Source organism: Amblyomma maculatum, chromosome 1 (assembly GCF_055883805.1).
Source record: "Amblyomma maculatum isolate TAMU_Amacu chromosome 1, ASM5588380v1, whole genome shotgun sequence".
NCBI classification, from domain to species: Eukaryota; Metazoa; Arthropoda; class Arachnida; order Ixodida; family Ixodidae; genus Amblyomma; species Amblyomma maculatum.
Window position 1 is genome coordinate 75,373,617 of NC_139344.1, and position 11,876 is coordinate 75,385,492.

Below are 11,876 nucleotides of genomic sequence, written 5' to 3' on the forward strand. Positions count from 1 at the left end.
TAGTACATTTTCGACATAGACTTCAAGTTAATAAATACGTATTCTTCTGTGCAATTCGCCGAATCCATTTGCTGTTGGCAGATTAGCCGCAACAAAATGTGCCATGCGAAGTGAGAGAATCACCCCTTTTTATCGATTTTCATATCCATTCACTTTTTTTTCCCGGGACAATAAAAGCGCACAGAACCTCAGTCAGTTGGCAAGTGGTGGAAGGTGGGGGGGGTGAATATGTACCAAGGTCAATGTATGTACTACATATGCGTGCATTCGCTGAGTGTCTTTTTAAGACGTAGCATATATCTATACAGACAGCATATCATGCAGTTACAAATATATATCGAGTTCCTCCACATTCAACTAAATTATGACTTACACATGCCAGAATGGTGCGTCAGATGTAGGCGTACCAGTACATGCCGTACAGACTGGTACAGACCATAAAAAAGACCATACTGAAGCAGCTGTAAACTTTTGCGCATGGGCTGAACAGCTATTGTATACAAATTAAGCGATAACTTTGAATGCACAGTGCTTTAAGTGAGTTCAATTATATGTTTTTAATTAGCAGATGGCATCAACGGCTAGTCGGCTAGTGCTGGCTGCACTGGCTGCCATGCCGCCAATATTTATCATGAAGCTTTTTCTGGAAGTCATTTGGTGTACGATTTGAGGGACTAACGAAGCTTCTAGGAAGTTACGGTTTAATTTAAATAGAAAAAATGGATAACGTTTTTTCGTGTTTCCATTTCATGACGTGTAAGCAGTGTAGGTAGTCTAGGTGATAAGTATCAGCAGTATCAGCCTCGCACGCTTCACGCTTCACTCCTTCAGGCTTCAGTGCCGCCATGAGATATACGATATTGATATTACTCCATAGCGTAGGAAACACGTGCTAGCACTCATGGCGGAAGTAGAATATATACATATATACCTTGTAGCACTTAGCCCTTAGCCAGCAGTTACGGCGCCGTCTGCTGCGACCCGGTTGCTAAATAAATAAAATAAGTTAAATTGGTTCACAGGAAGGGAAAGGCGCAGTAACTGTCACACTTGCTCTGTGGACACCCGAACCGCGCCGTAGGGGAAGGGAGGAGGGTGGGAATGAAAGTGTAAAGAGAGAAAGAGGAGCCGTAGTGGAGGGCTACGGAGTAATTTCGACCACCTGGGGATCTTTAACGTGCGCTGACATCGCACAGCACACGACGCCTCTTCGTTTCGCCTCCATCGAAACGCAGCCGCCGCGGTCGGGTTCGAACCCGGGAACTCCGGCACAGTAGTCGGGCGTCTTACCACTGCACCACCCAGGCGGGCCAACGACCCGGTTGCAGCAGCGAAAGGCTGCAACCGGGTTGCAGAAGCAAAATGCTTGCTGCAACCCATGAAGCCTTTCGGTACCCGGTTGCAGCAGCGAAAGGCTGCAACCGGGTTGCAGAAGCAAAATGCTTGCTGCAACCCATGACGTCTTATCCGGTTTAAGAAAAACGTCACGTCCGGCTATTGTTTTGTGGGTTGGTGGTTGTTTTTAGTAGCAGAATGGCTGGTCGTCGTCGGAGCCGTGGGAGCTGCGTCGCCGTGCCAGCCGTGCGCTCTCGTGTTGTACGGTACGTAAGCAATTTTTTCTATTTTTTAGATATTTCAGTATGCATGTATTGAGTCATTGCCCGTTGTCTGGAACTCTACATTTAGTTTTCAACTTCCCTGCGCCCGAATGTTCTGTTGACGACCATTGAGCCTGCTTGGCCGGCAGTGGGCCCGAACGGCCCAAAGGTTTATTGTAGAAAGTTTCAATCGAAAGCTCAACGTAGTTCGACACCAAGGAACATACGGTTAGATACCGTTTATTAGGCCAACCGCACGAAAGTCTCAGTCATGTAAAACACGCCTGTTGTACCAGTCTTGCGTGCGCCTGAAAACGGCGGGAAACTTGGGTAAGCTTTCCTCAGCGGTCTGGATGAATAGTCAGTGGTTGTAACGTCTTTGAGCTGATGGAGGGACTTAGGGAGATACTAGGACATGACAAAACAACGCGTAGAAGCAGGAAAGGCGAGGTTCACACAGGCCTGTGTGGGAAGCTTTTGTTTCGGTGCACCACGACGTACTAACCATTTGTGCGACGTGACCCTTTGTGTGACTCTCATTGCTATGACGCGGTGTAGAATAATGATTTCATACCTCATTTTATGACTGCGCACTGTCAAATGTATGCAAGGCCCCTTTCTAATTACGGTGAGGTAAGCGATTCGCCTTGTGTTTAAAGTGCATCAACATGTACTTGTCTTAATTTCTTTTGTGTGTGTAAACATCGCTTATATGCTGACGTCTAATATTTGGTACGCAGGGACCTTCCTGATATGTGTTTTGGAGTCTATCATGGGCTTGCTGGTTGCTGAGGCTGAACAAAGGGGACTATGAAAGGCGGAGGCAGCCTATGCTCCAACGCCACAAGGTGAGCCCTGTACTTAATTTCAAAACAATTGCTGTGCCACCGGGACTGGTCATTTGTTTTAACTTTTACACGGGGCAGGTCACCAGTTTGCATAGAGTGCATGAATGAATCGAACAAGCACGCATCCCTGCAGCTTCCTGCAGCTGCGGTGTCCAGCTTGTAGTTTGCAGCCTTTCTTCCTCAGCTGCAATTAATGCATCGCAAACAGTGTGCAATGTAACAGTTGATTCAGACATTCAGACTAAGAAAACCAGACTAGCTCCAAAAACAAAGAAATGTTTGCACGAGATGGAAGATCAAACCACGCTATATTGTCTTCTCAATTCGCTGTGAGAAACTAGCAAAGCTGCCTTCTTTAACGAATGGTATTCCTGCACAGATTGGTTGTGTCGCTTTTTTGTGCGTGTAACAAAGTTGCTGCAAGAACTTTATTTATTTATTCGGTTACTATCAGGGCCGTTGAGCAGCTAAAAACAGTGACAGCTTCTCCGGGCACCGATATGCCTACTAGCCGATTGTGGCAGGGTTGCTTCACATTAATCAAAGCAGCCTAGCAAATGAGGCTCACTGTAGCAGCAAGAATTGTGAGCACGCCCTCGCACTCACTTGCTTTGTCATCTCCTGCATCTTCTGGCGCAGCAGCGCCGGGCAGTCTCTTTCCGCTCATCAGAGATGATCCTTTTATGCCAGGGGTCTTGGAGCACGGCCAGCGAAGCTGCATGATGCAGTCTGCCCAGCTCAATTTTCAGCCGGCGTTTTGAAAGCATTACCACTAGCCCTAATTTCGAACTAAAATAAGCTCAGACTTAGTACCCAGTTAGTATGCATTCATTTTGGATAAGGCGTTGACCACTTAATCTGCATGAACTTTCATTTGACATCACTATGCCTTCAAAAGCAAGGAGCCGGTCATCCTGCCTTTTCTTTTATTTCCAAGTGTGCTTTTCTTTTTCTTGCTGAGGATTATAAGTGTGGTATTTATTAACAGGTATGTCATTTCAGTATCTCTCTCCGAGCGATCCTGAAGCTGCTTTTGTCCGGCATTCAAGCGGAAAGGAGCACACGTTGCTTTTCTTTTGCAATAATGGAAGGGCTTGGTCTGGAAAAAAGAAGTTTTGCTTATTTTTGTTCATTTTATCGTTATTTATTGTACTTTGCTTCCTGTTGTTTTGTTCTTTTTTGGCTCCTGGGTCATGAGAGAAAAGGCTTTGTCAATGCGGCCCACGTAGCAATATGAGTTTGAGACTGCTGCTCTATGCCCATAATGGCGTGGCTATCAATGGATATTTCATAATGAGTTTGTCTGAGGTAATTGTCAAGCAAAAAACTACCATATGCCATTGGTCGGCCCGGACGTACAACCTCCGCATCATGGTGTTAGAATAGAAGTGCGTGAGCGGGCTGCTCCGCACCGAACAGTAAGTGGCAATACCGATGCGCTGACTTCTGTAGGCTGCAGAGAGGCTGCGTTGACTGTTGGCGGCTGCGGGTTCGCTGGTTGCCGCAAGGAATGACAGTCAGTTCTCAATTTTCGCTGACGCCCCCGCTCCACGCCTTTCTTTGGTCATGGTATATTCTAAGTTGTAATGTAATATGGAAAAAAGTGCATTGTTCTCCACTGCGATACAGGCTACGTATTCTGCATTGAAAAATGTCAGCTTTTTTCGATGCGAAAAGATGTCGAACAGCTTCAGCTATGGCGGCCGGCATACCAAGATAGGACCGAGCTATACAGTTACTGTTTGTGAGGAGCATTTGGAGCCCAGGTTTGTGTCCAAAACATGGATGACAGAGTTAAATGGGCATGTGCTGCAAAGCGTTGCGCGTTGCTAGCAAAGGAAGCGGTTCCCACGATATTCTCTGCCGGCCTTGCCTACCTTTCAGACTTCGAAAAGTAGAAAGTGACCCACTGAAAGGCAGCCCCAGGAACCGAAAAAATCGTCAAACCTTCTGTAGAAGTGTCAGGTGAAGGTAGCACGTGCTTCACACGACACTGCGTGTGCATGGGCCGGCCCAAAAGCCGGGTGCGGCTCAGCCCACGGGCCGTCTGGGCCGACTCATGAACATTTTTGCTGGACCCGGGGTGGGCTTAAACGTGCGGGCCCAATCCGGATTCGGGCTTGTACACAGAGAGCCATGTCCGATTTATAGTCACTTTGTCAGAGTAAAATACACATCTGCGGCGTCGCAGCAACGAAACGGATGAAATAACCATGCTAAGCTCCGAGAAAAAGGTTTAGTCTTCATAGCTTATTTATTTACTTATTATGACACCGCGGTGGCTTAGTCATTAAAGCTCTCGAGTACTGAGCTGGGATACCCTAGTCTGATCCTAATTGGGAGACAGCATTTCGGTCGGAGCTGAAAGCATGGCAGGCATATGCTTATAGATGAGTTTCATTGAAGAACCCCATGTGGCCGAAGTAATCCGCACGCCTGTGCTACGGCGTCCTCATACCTTGAGCCGGTTTGGGACCATTACTCCAGACATAGCTCTTTTGTTAGTTCTTTTTTTTTTTTTTTTTATGTCATGTACACTTTTTTTTTTTTTTTTTTTTTTTCGTTGTGAGAAAATTCAAAACCAAACGTAGGTATGGTTTTCATTTTGAGCTGTTGATTGGAACGTCTCACAACAGAAATAGCCGCAAAGGCTTGATAGAGTTTAGAAATCTCCTTGACGTTGAAATAAGATAAATCTTGAATGAGCAATGATTAAATGAGTCGATTAATGTCATAAACAATTAGACATGCGCCGGCCACATTGGACGATTCAAACGAATATATGAAATTACTCCCCTCTGTGACTGAAGAGCAGCAGTCAAACACCGCTCTTGCATGTTTTAAAGCGTAAAATGCCATGTGCGGGTTACTCTAGTGTGGTGCTGCGTGGCGTTCGCCTAATAAATTAGTATAGCGCTGGATGAGGCTGTTTCAGCTATCAGCGAGCACAGACAGTCTGGTCTGCGATAAGGTGCTTCCGCATATGATCAGTTTTGTATACCACTAGAGACTAGGAACTGGAAGCCTCATACAAACCACTGGGAAGGGCCAACGTCTGAACGCTTTATGAGGTGTGGCCTTTTCCAAGGTTAAAACAGATGCTTGGGCAAGTTGGTAACTCATTTTGACCGGAACAGCGCGCACTAGGACACAGACAAGAAGAGAGACACGACACACACGTGTGTCGTGTGTGTCGTGTCGTGTCTCTCTTCTTGTCTGTGTCTTAGTGCGCGCTGTTCCGATCAAAATGAGTTTCCAAGGTTGCTGTTCAACACTCGGGACGCCTCAGCCACAGATACAGTCTTGCTGCCGCAATGGCGCCATCTTTCTCGACAGGGGAAATTGGAGGCGGGGGGCACCTTCTACATGCAGAATCAGCGAAGAGCATTGCAGCCAGAACACATGCTGGCCCTGGCGGCGGTGCGATAAATATAGCTATGATATAACAGCACCTCTTGCACACCACAGGGCGGACACGCTGCCTGAGCTTCTTGTCTTTCTTCTACCACCGTCGCCTCCAGTTCACAGATACATTAATTCGAGAAGAATATTGGCTTTCTCTTTCTTTGACGGAGGTGATACCTACGCTTGACGAACGGCCGTTTTGGCATGGCGTGAAGACTACATACGCATGCAATTGGCTACTTTGCGTTTCCTCGAGATTTTAATCAGTTATATCTTGCTGCACGCGGTGTCTAAATATTAAAGCCTCCTCACAAGAAGTCCGATTGCTTTTTTTTTTTTTTTTTCCCGAGGCCCCCTCGAAAGTTTAGACTTGGTGGGGAAGGAGGAAGCCGCTGTGGCAGTGTAAAGGGCAGCACACGAGCTCGCTGACTGCCGGCGTCTCACAGTCTGGCACACACCTGCGTCGATCGGCGCCTGTCTGCGTCCCATTGTCGGGGGCACTCCTGCGTCGAACCATGTCGAACGCGCCACTGCGCGCCGTCGGCAAGACGAATTGGAAAAGCGTAGTGTAGATTACTAGCGAGGAGCTCGGCGCCTTTTGGTCTGGGCCACACCGTCTGCGTTGCAAGGGCCGTTACGCGCTGTCGGCCAGACTAAGGGGATGACTGCGTGGCCGGCTTGAGGGTACTGACCCAGGCGGGAAGACGCCGGGATTCACTTGAACCTTTTTTGTTTCCCGATGGCCCGACTTGGGCTGCTGTCGCCGTCTGGCCAAACACCCCGCGTTCCTTTCCGGTAGGGAATTCTTGTCACAATAGTTGAAAGCGGCAGCTCTCGCGCTCGTCTCGTTGTCGCCATCCTTAACAGGGGACATGGCTCTTGAAGCTATTTTTCCTGCGTTTTTCGACAAATTTGATAAAACCTGGTATTTTGATATAGTTTCTTGCACTGATTTCAAATATATAATTGTTTTCAATTGGCCAATTAGTTCAAAAGATAAAATGAAATTGTTCATAATTTCCGGGAACAATGAAAAAATAACCACACTACAAAAAATTCACATGAACACTTTGCTAGGTACTAGAAAGCATAACGAATACAATGTTACGCGCACTTTTGTATAACAAATATTAGCGATGTTATAGCAGTTCAGAATTCACTGCTCCAAATGTGAATGCCTTCCTGTCTGATTTAGAGCAAAATTGAAAACTTTGAACTGCTATAACATCGCTAATATTTTTTTAAAAAACAAATGCTCCTAACATTGTATTCATTACGCTTTCTAGTACCTAGCAAAGTGTCCATGTGAATTTTTTGTAGTGCTGTTATTTTTTCATTGTTTCTGCAAATTATGAACAATTAATTTCATTATTTCTTGAACTAATTGGCCAGTTGGAAAAATGGTTGCATGTTTGAAATCAGTACAAGAAACCGAATCAGAATGCCAGGTTTTATCAAATTTGGTCAAAAATTGGAAAATAATTTTAAGAGCCATGTCCCCCCTTAAGCAGAAGCGGAATGCAATACAGCTGACATATTTCGTGGTGTGTTTAGAGACTGTAAACGGCCTAAACTAATACATTTTTTTTTCAGCGAATTTCTAACTTGTGTAGAGTTATCATGGGAAGACGAAAGAGTCACACTGGCCATACTGCCCGAATCCGTGAGTCTCGCTGCCTGTCGGAGGTTGGGCACACTACGAGCAGTGGCGTGCCGCGCCGACGCGGCTCGTTCATACACAACCCTTCAGACACCATGCTCCACATCATGTTCTACTTGGCACTTGCTGTATTTCATTTTAAACCAGCCAAAGGATAAGACAGAGAATAGAAGCGAACGAGATGAGTCTGGCTTCTCTGTTTCTTGTCTTTTGGCTGGTTTAAAATGAATGATTACCAACTCGCCCAGTCGTTAATCTTGTTGCTGTATTTACAGGGCATTCCTACGTCTGCTGCTGTGGTTTAGTTTAGCACTGGTGAACGCTGTCTATGTTGGGATACATGCAACATAACTTGAAAGTAAAAGATTGCACAGCCATTATTGTAGCTAGTTTGTAAAGCATGGGATGCATAATGTGGAGGTCTCGGACCTCAACAGTGGCATGTTTCTTGTTTTTGTTTTGTTTTCCTAGTTTGCAATGAGTTATTTCTCATTTGAGAGTAGATACACTGCTAATTACCGTTCATCACCAATGCAGATTTTGTTTTTATTAGTTAATTACATGCTTTCCTCAATTTCATTCTGTTCGTTTGCATACCTGTGTCGTAACAGGGCCTTTATATATTTTTCCTTTTCTGCTAAATAGAAGAGCATGAGCCTCTCATAGCCTGTGTTGCTTTGGGACATCAAATCTCATAAGCCAGACCAGCATGAGCCTCGTTTCTGGCAGTCGTAGATCTATTTCATTGAACCTCTTTGTTAATAATAAGCTTGTCGAACATACGTCAGACAAAAACATACAGTATTATGGGTGTGACACCATGAAGGTGTCAATCATTAGAAATGTCACAAGTGTTGGGCAGGCATGGAGGGCCTATCATTAACATGTTAAAATTAAGGAAGCTCCGGTGCCACTCAAGCGAAAACATGAGAAGCCACTGACAGAAAGCCATGGAGTAGGGCATCTGAAGGAGGAAAGGGCTATCCTTGAGGGCAGTCTATCCTTACTGAAGGGATTACTGACCAGTGCCTTGGAAATTTTATCAGAACAGGCATGGGATGAAAAAAATTATATGCACAAGATAGGGAGTGGAAATGTGCTGCTTATTGATGTGAACTCCGAACTAGTCTAGTGGTGCTTGAGCACATCATAGTGGTATAGTCCACATTTCTCAAGCTAAAAGAATCATGTTTTTAGTCAAACTTATCGTTCGGGCATCAAGTATAGAAACAAGCATTGCATTTTCTACTAGTTTGTTCCAAATTGTTGCTAAGGTCATTTGTGTTATTTTAAACATCTGTACATGTTTTGGCTGTTAGTCTTGTATTTTCACCAATGCATTGATCTTTGAATAAAAAGGAATCAGATAGGTTATTTTGGTATGCCAGGTATAAAAAATTCAGCTAATAAAATCTTTTGACTTTAGAAACGTGCTCCAAAACAATTTGAATGCTTCAAAACTCCTGTTTTATAGCTTCAAAGTGCTCTAGCCTGCTTCCACCTCTCCAAGTTGGTTTGTGGTTCAGGTCATTATTGACAATTCTGCATGACTCAATTGATGTCTTCAATTTGGAGTTTTGGGAAGGGTTGCATCCATTGGGAAGAGTGAAAAATGCTGGCCGAAGATAAGGAACGCTGCATTATGAAAATTCCGATTGCTATTGGGCAACCATCTCATGGATGATGGCACTTGAAAGCGTTTTGACTGGAGGTACTCGCACTGCTTGGGCTAGGCCAGTGCAGCACTTCATCTTACAGGAGCATATGCACCTAATTTTGATCGCATTTTGCTTGTTAATGACATGCAAAACATTACTGTGTACAGATCATCACCTGGTTTTTATCTTCAACCGCTAAATAATTTATAATTGAATTTTTGTCTTCTCTGTTTCAGGGTGTCTATACTCCATTAACACACTGAATGTTAGTAGTGCTGCTGTTGGTAAAGTGTTGGTCTCTGTTTGCAATACGTTTAGCTGCTTTGAGAAGTAAGATGCTCATGGACAGCCTCCTTAACAACATGAACTGGTGTCTTTGTGATGAGGACCATATATCAAAGACAGCCAGAGGTTTTATGATGCTAGCATTGTAGCAACTGTTGTGGTGCTGTAGTTCGGTGAGGGATTTGGCCATCTTGTAGTTTTTGCCTGTTTGCTGTGGCCACCCTCAAAGTAAATAGCTATGGTCCTGTCACATAGTTTGAGAACTTTTTGTTACTTGTATGGAAATTACTGTTTGGCACAAAATGACTTATGGCTACCATCATGTGCGTTATAGAGGGCCAGCGACTACATTTCGGTGGAACAGTTCCTCATTTTTTTTCACAGCCCATAGGAAGGATTTCGCAAGTTTAGAAAAATGAAATGTTCACAGCTGAGTCAGTCGCAATTCTGGAATCATGCTGTGTAGTCGACAAACGCTACAATCCGAGAGCAACACATGTCGTCTAATGAACAGTGCAAGCGAAACTTCTTGGATGCAGCAGCAAATGAAAATGTGCACACATGGTTTTCAAGATGTCTCAACGTTTATTTATATGCTTCGCAACCTACCAAAGCCCGCACGCTTGCGTTATACCAAAGCACAATCAGCTGTCTGTTCTAATGTCTGCGGCCAGTGTTGATAACTTCATATCAGTTCTTTACCACCTATGGTGTCCATTTCTGCTGTGCATGTACACTGCAGTGATACATTGTCACACACATGCAGAGAGCACTAGTACTGGCCTTACTTGGGGTAACCTTTTTGCTGTTTTGACTTTTCTCATTCTTGAGCTATGCTACAGGGTGCACACTTTTCTTTTTGTCTGGTTCCTTTGACGAGTCATGAATTCAGCATTTGTGCTTCTTTCCTTTTTGAGGGTGTAGTGACCATATGCAAATCCAATATTGGAATATATGAGCTGCTGCATAGTCTGCAGTCCTGTTATCTTTTTATTTAAATTTGGTACGTCTCTGAGTTTCTCTGGGTGTTTTGTTATTATTCTGAGCTTGCATTCTTTTTTTTCTCCCTATGACAGCCGATCCTGCATGTGACTGATACTAGTCGAGAGATCACAACAGCTGCCCACCTTTCAAAGCATGGCATTCCCTGGCCCAAGTTGACTGCTCCCTGTGCTGCTGGCTCAACAGTGTACTCACAAGTCTGCACTTAACTTACGAGCGTAATGGCAACACACACACGTTGGCCATAGCTTCTGTGTCAAAATAAAGTATTCCTACTTATATGCCTTTTCATTCATTATTAACGCACATGATTGAAGTAATAAGCACTCCAGTGCCAAAACACCATGTTGACACACTCATTTATGTTTAGACTGCCTACCTTCTGCATTACTCCCCTTTTGTAACCTACCTAGAAAGGTAAGTATTTACTGTGTGTGTCATAGAACCACATGTATTTGTTATTCCTTTTGAGACGGGAAATAATCCTCAAAACCAGTGAAGTAAGAAAAGTTCACAGATATGTTTCGTAGACAATTTTTAGAGGTAAGCCTAAAGAAGATATTTCGAACTGCAGACAGGGACTGATGATAAAAAGACAAAGTGGGCGGTGTTTGTTGAATTGCATAAGATTGGTTTAATTCAGTATTTTGCAGATGAGCAGAAACTTTCTTAATTGCAATGCCCTTGTCTGTGGGATACTTACACCCATATTGTCACCTCATGTAATGCTCAAACATTTGGCAGTGCTAATCACTTTACTAAAATATTGAAATCTTGGCCCTTCAAAGTGAATTGTGTTCAATAGCGAGGTGACATGCTTGTAGCAATGCGATTCTAACCTTGGATACCCGCTTAATACACTATTGCTGTGCCTCTATGCTACTGGGATGGTGAGGCAGCATACTAAAAGGGCATAAAAAAAAAGCGTGTGCAGTAATTCTTCACATGTAACAATAGTTGAAGCCCTCACCTAATTTAATGTGACTGCATTAAAAGGCCATATTTACCAAAAACGGCAATTTGAGCGACAAGGATGAGTGGCAGATAGTATGACCGGATGGATTGGTCTGTGTGATGTAGGGACCATGGTATGGTCCAGCTGCCTACCCAAGCAGCTCCTTTGACATGAGAAAAACTCATTGCCTTTCAGAATCCCAAGTCAGATGTGTGAGTTGGGAGTTCATTTACATAATGTGGTAATTAGTAATTTTACAAATTGGTGTGTGTGATAAAAGCGCAAACTAATATCGGTGAATCAACAAGTAGCCAACTAAATGTACAGGGATGAGGATACAGGAGTCGTAAATGCTGTGGCATGTTTTCCTTAACAGCGGTGCTGAAGTGCCCCCGAAATATTTGTTGCATTTGCTCAATTTAGGTGTATTTCAGTTTCTGGTATAACCTTTCCCACACCTTTAAC

At 44.2% G+C, this 11,876-nt stretch overlaps 2 long non-coding RNA genes across 6 annotated transcripts; both read left to right on the top strand.

The window, feature by feature from the left end:
* The first annotated feature begins 1,436 nt into the window (after window positions 1-1,436).
* LOC146202827 (uncharacterized) lies at window positions 1,437-10,735 on the top strand. 5 transcript variants are annotated; one of them, XR_014703765.1, is made up of 4 exons: window positions 1,437-1,601; window positions 2,339-2,446; window positions 7,445-7,514; window positions 10,531-10,735. It is a non-coding gene; the product is annotated as an uncharacterized LOC146202827 (long non-coding RNA). The 5 variants fall into 5 exon arrangements; XR_014703766.1 differs by lacking the exon at window positions 1,437-1,601 and adding an exon at window positions 1,612-2,231; XR_014703767.1 differs by lacking the exon at window positions 7,445-7,514 and having other exon boundaries at window positions 1,458-1,601.
* Window positions 5,069-6,193, top strand: LOC146202828 (uncharacterized). The gene is made up of 2 exons (XR_014702319.1): window positions 5,069-5,534; window positions 5,707-6,193. It is a non-coding gene; the product is annotated as an uncharacterized LOC146202828 (long non-coding RNA).
* Window positions 10,736-11,876: the final 1,141 nt, after the last annotated feature.